Raw genomic sequence first — 6,546 nt, 5'->3', positions numbered from 1 at the left:
ATCACCATGTCCCTTTTGGCTACCCTCGTTTGTGATCTGCTACTGAAGGACTTCTCGGTCCTCGTCCTCATTACTCTCTTCGCCTCCTTCTGTTCGAAACTACTAGCAAAGGACTACGCTGTAATCATTTACATCTGTATTCCAGTTCACCAAGTCCCTCTTGGCCACATTCGTTTGTGATCTGCTACTGAAGGACTATTCTGTCCTCGTGCTCATAACACACTTGGCCTCTTTCTGTTGTGAACTACATGCAAAGGACTACTCTGTCCCCATTTACATCTATATTCCAGATCACCATGTCCCTTTTGGCTACTTTCGTTTGTGATCTGCTACTGAAGGACTTCTCGGTCCTCGTTCTCATAACTCTCTTGGCCTCCTTCTGTTCGAAACTACTAGCAAAGTACGACTCTGTAATCATTTACATCTGTATTCCAGTTCACCATGTCCACCTTGGCCACATTCGTTTGTGGTCTGTTACTGAAGGACTATTCTGTCCTCGTTCTCATAACCCTCTTGGATCCCTCTGTTGTGAACTACAAGTAAAGGACTACTCTGTCCTCATTCATATCTGTATTCCAGATCACCATGTCCCTTTTGGCTACCTTCGTTTGTGATCTGCTACTGGAGGACTTCTCGGTCCTCGTTCTCATAACTCTCTTGGCCTCCTTCTGTTCGAAACTACTAGCAAAGGACTACTCTGTAATCGTTTTCATCTGTATTCCAGTTCACCATGTCCCTCTGGCCACATTTTTTGTGATCTGCTACTGAAGGACTATTCTATCGTCATTCTCATAACCCTCTTGGCCTCCTTCTGTTGTGAACTACAAGCTAAGGACTACACTGTTCTCATTTACATCTATATTCCAGATCACCATGCCCCTTTTGGCAACCTTCGTTTGTGATCTGCTACTGAAGGACTTCTCGGTCCTCGTTCTCATATCTCACTTGGCCTCCTTCTGTTCGCAACTACTATCAAAGGACTATTCTTTGATCATTTACATCTATATTCCAGTTTACCATGTCCCTGTTGGCCACATTCGTTTGTGATCTGCTACTGAAGGACTATTCGAACCTCATTCTCATAACCCTCTTGGCCTCCTTCTGTTGTGAACTACAAGCTAAGGACTACACTGTTCTCATTTACATCTATATTCCAGATCACCATGCCCCTTTTGGCAACCTTCGTTTGTGATCTGCTACTGAAGGACTTCTCGGTCCTCGTTCTCATATCTCACTTGGCCTCCTTCTGTTCGCAACTACTATCAAAGGACTATTCTTTGATCATTTACATCTATATTCCAGTTTACCATGTCCCTGTTGGCCACATTCGTTTGTGATCTGCTACTGAAGGACTATTCGAACCTCATTCTCATAACCCTCTTGGCCTCCTTCTGTTGTGATCTACAAGTAAAGGACTACTCTGTCCTCATTTACATCTATATTCCAGATCACCATGCCTCTTTTGGCTACCTTCGTTTGTGATTTGCTACTGAAGGACTTCTCGGTCCTCGTTCTCATAACTCTCTTGGCCTCCTTCTGTTCGAAACTACTAGCAAAGGACTACTCTGTAATCATTTACATCTGTATTCCAGTTCACCCTGTCCCTCTTGGCCACATTCGTTTGTGATATGCTACTGAAGGACTAGTCTGTCCCCGTTCTCATAACCCTCTTGGCCTCCTTCTGTTGTGAACTACAAGCAAAGGAATACTCTGTCCTCATTTACATCTATATTCCAGATCACGATGTCCCATTTGGCTACCTTCGTATGTGATCTGCTACTGAAGGACTTCTTGGTCCTCGCTCTCATAAATCTCTTGGCCGCCTCGTGTTCGAGACTACTAGCAAAGGACTACTCTGTAATCATTTACATCTATATTCCAGTTTACCATGTCCCTCTTGGCCACATTCGTTCGTGATCTGCTACTGAAGGACTATTCTGTCATCGTTCTCAAAACCCTTTTGGCCTCCTTCTGTTGTGAACTACAAGTAAAGGACTACTCTGTCCCCATTTACATCTGTATTCCAGATCACCATGTCCCTTTTGGCTACCTTCGTTTGTGATCTGCTAATGAACTACTTCTCGGTCCTCGTTCTCATAACTCTCTTGGCCTCCTTCTGTTTGAAACTACTAGCAAACGACTACTCTGTAATCATTTACATCTGTATTCCAGTTCACCATGTCCCTCTTGGCCACATTCGTTTGTGATATGCTACTGAAGGACTATTCTTTCCAAGTTCTCATAACCATCTTGGCCTCCTTCTGTTGTGAACTACAAGCAAAGGACTACTCTGTCCTCATTTATATCTATATTCCTGATCACCATGTCCCTTTTGGCTACCTTCATTTGTGATCTGCTACTGAAGGACTTCTCGGTCCTCGTTCTCATAACTATCTTGGCCTCCTTCTGTTCGAAACTACTAGCAAAGGACTACTCTGTAATCATTTACTTCTATATTCCAGTTTACCATGTCCCTCTTGGCCTCATTCGTTTCTGATCTGCTACTGAAGGATTATTCTATCCTCATTCTCATAACCCTCTCGGCCCCCTTCTGCTGTGAACTACAAGTAAAGTACTACTCTGTTCTCATTTACATCTATATTCCAGATCACCATGTCCCATTTGGCTACCTTCGTTTGTGATCTGCTAATGAACTACTTCTCGGTCCTCGTTCTCATAACTTTCTTGGCCTCCTTCTGTTCGAAACTACTAGCAAATTAATACTCTGTAATCATTTACATCCGTATTCCAGTTCACCATGTACATCTTGGCCACATTCGTTTGTGGTCTGTTACTGAAGGACTATTCTGTCCTCGTTCACATAACCCTCTTGGCTCCCTCTGTTGTGAACTACAAGTAAAGGACTATTCTGTCCTCATTTATATCTATATTACAGATCACCATGTCTTTTTTGGCTACCTTCGTTTGTGATCTGCTACTGGAGGACTTCTCGGTCCTCGTTCTCATAACTCTCTTGGCCTCCTTCTGTTCGAAACTACTAGCAAAGGACTACTCTGTAATCATTTACATCCGTATTCCAGTTCACCATGTCCATCTTGGCCACATTCGTTTGTGGTCTGTTACTGAAGGACTATTCTGTCCTCGTTCACATAACCCTCTTGGCTCCCTCTGTTGTGAACTACAAGTAAAGGACTATTCTGTCCTCATTTATATCTATATTCCAGATCACCATGTCTTTTTTGGCTACCTTCGTTTGTGATCTGCTACTGGAGGACTTCTCGGTCCTCGTTCTCATAACTGTCTTGGCCTCCTTCTGTTCGAAACTACTAGCAAAGGACTACTCTGTAATTGTTTTCATCTGTATTCCAGTTCACCATGTCCCTCTGGCCACATTCGTTTGTGATCTGCTACTGAAGGACTATTCTATCGTCATTCTCATAACTCTCTTATCCTCCTTCTGTTTTGAACTACAAGCTAAGGACTACACCGTTCTCATTTACATCTATATTCCAGATCACCATGTCCCTTTAGGCTACTTTCGTTTGTGATCTGCTACTGAAGGACTTCTCGCTCCTCGTTCTCATAACTCTCTTGGCCTCCTTCTGTTCGAAACTACTAGCAAAGGACTACTCTGTAATCATTTACATCTGTATTCGAGTTCACCATGTCCTTCTTGGCCACATTTGTTTGTGGTCTGCTACTGAAGGGCTATTCTGTCCTCGTTCTCAAAACCCTCTTGGCCTCCTTCTGTTGTGAACTACAACTAAAGGACTACTCTGTCCTCATTTATATCTATATTCCAGATCACCATGTCCCTTTTGGCTACCTTCGTTTGTGATCTGCTACTGGAGGACTTCTCGGTCCTGGTTCTCATAACTCTCTTGGCCTCCTTCTGTTCGAAACTCCTAGCAAAGGACAACTCTGTAATCGTTTACATCTGTATTCCAGTTCACCATGTCCCTCTGGCCACATTCGTTTGTGATCTGCTACTGAAGGACTATTCTGTCCTCGTTCTCATAACCCTTTTGGCCCCCTTCTGTTGTGAACTACAAGTAAAGGACTACCGTGTTCCCATTTTTATCTATATTCCAGATCACCATGTCCCTTTTGGCTACCTTCGTTTGTGATCTGCTACTGAAGGACTTCACGGTCCTCGTTCTCATTACTCTCTTGGCCTCCTTCTGTTCGAAACTACTAGCAAAGAACTACGCTGTAATCATTTACATCTGTATTCCAGTTCACTAAGTCCCTCTTGGCCACATTCGTTTGTGATCTGCTACTGAAGGACTATTCTGTCCTCGTGCTCATAACCCTCTTGGCCTCCTTCTGTTGTGAACTACAAGCAAAGGACTACTCTGTCCCCATTTACATCTATATTCCAGATCACCATGTCCCTTTTGGCTACTTTCGTTTGTGATCTCCTACTGAAGGACTTCTCGGTCCTCGTTCTCATAACTCTCTTGGCCTCCTTCTTTTCGAAACTACTAGCAAAGGACTACTCTGTAATCGTTTACATCTGTATTCCAGTTCACCATGTCCCTCTGGCCACATTCGTTTGTGATCTGCTACTGAAGGACTATTCTATTTTCATTCTCATAACCCTCTTGGCGCCCTTCTCTTGTGAACTACAAGTAAAGGACTACTCTGTTCCCATTTTTATCTATACTCCAGATCACCATGTCCCTTTTGGCTACCCTCGTTTGTGATCTGCTACTGAAGGACTTCTCGGTCCTCGTCCTCATTACTCTCTTCGCCTCCTTCTGTTCGAAACTACTAGCAAAGGACTACACTGTAATCATTTACATCTGTATTCCAGTTCACCAAGTCCCTCTTGGCCACATTCGTTTGTGATCTGCTACTGAAGGACTATTCTGTCCTCGTGCTCATAACACACTTGGCCTCTTTCTGTTGTGAACTACATGCAAAGGACTACTCTGTCTCCATTTACATCTATATTCCAGATCACCATGTCCCTATTGGCTACTTTCGTTTGTGATCTGCTACTGAAGGACTTCTCGGTCCTCGTTCTCATAACTTTCTTGGCCTCCTTCTGTTCGAAACTACTAGCAAAGGACTACTCTGTAATCATTTACATATGTATTCCAGTTCACCATGTCCATCTTGGCCACATTCGTTTGTGGTCTGTTACTGAAGGACTATTCTGTCCTCGTTCTCATAACCCTCTTGGATCCCTCTGTTGTGAACTACAAGTAAAGGACTACTCTGTCCTCATTCATATCTGTATTCCAGATCACCAAGTCCCTTTTGGCTACATTCGTTTGTGATCTGCTACTGGAGGACTTCTCGGTCCTCGTTCTCATAACTCTCTTGGCCTCCTTCTGTTCGAAACTACTAGCAAAGGACTACTCTGTAATCGTTTTCATCTGTATTCCAGTTCACCATGTCCCATCTGGCCACATTCGTTTGTGATCTGCTACTGAAGGACTATTCTATCGTCATTCTCATAACCCTCTTGGCCTCCTTCTGTTGTGAACTACAAGCTAAGGACTACACTGTTCTCATTTACATCTATATTCCAGATCACCATGCCCCTTTTGGCAACCTTCGTTTGTGATCTGCTACTGAAGGACTTCTCGGTCCTCGTTCTCATATCTCACTTGGCCTCCTTCTGTTCGCAACTACTATCAAAGGACTATTCTTTGATCATTTACATCTATATTCCAGTTTACCATGTCCCTGTTGGCCACATTCGTTTGTGATCTGCTACTGAAGGACTATTCGAACCTCATTCTCATAACCCTCTTGGCCTCCTTCTGTTGTGAACTACAAGTAAAGGACTACTCTTTCCTCATTTACATCTATATTCCAGATCACCATGCCCCTTTTGGCTACCTTCGTTTGTGATCTGCTACTGAAGGACTTCTCGGTCCTCGTTCTCATAACTCTCTTGGCCTCCTTCTGTTCGAAACTACTAGCAAAGGACTACTCTGTAATCATTTACATCTGTATTCCAGTTCACCCTGTCCCTCTTGGCCACATTCGTTTGTGATATGCTACTGAAGGACTAGTCTGTCCCCGTTCTCATAACCCTCTTGGCCTCCTTCTGTTGTGAACTACAAGCAAAGGAATACTCTGTCCTCATTTACATCTATACTCCAGATCACCATGTCCCATTTGGCTACCTTCGTATGTGATCTGCTACTGAAGGACTTCTTGGTCCTCGGTCTCATAAATCTCTTGGCCGCCTCCTGTTCGAAACTACTAGCAAAGGACTACTCTGTAATCATTTACATCTATATTCCAGTTTACCATGTCCCTCTTGGCCACATTCGTTCGTGATCTGCTACTGAAGGACTATTCTGTCATCGTTCTCAAAACCCTTTTGGCCTCCTTCTGTTGTGAACTACAAGTAAAGGACTACTCTGTCCCCATTTACATCTGTATTCCAGATCACCATGTCCCTTTTGGCTACCTTCGTTTGTGATCTGCTAATGAACTACTTCTCGGTCCTCGTTCTCATAACTCTCTTGGCCTCCTTCTGTTTGAAACTACTAGCAAACGACTACTCTGTAATCATTTACATCTGTATTCCAGTTCACCATGTCCCTCTTGGCCACATTCGTT

This window comes from Schistocerca gregaria, chromosome 10 (assembly GCF_023897955.1).
Source record: "Schistocerca gregaria isolate iqSchGreg1 chromosome 10, iqSchGreg1.2, whole genome shotgun sequence".
Lineage (NCBI taxonomy): Eukaryota > Metazoa > Arthropoda > Insecta > Orthoptera > Acrididae > Schistocerca > Schistocerca gregaria.
This window is presented reverse-complemented; position numbering follows the sequence as displayed.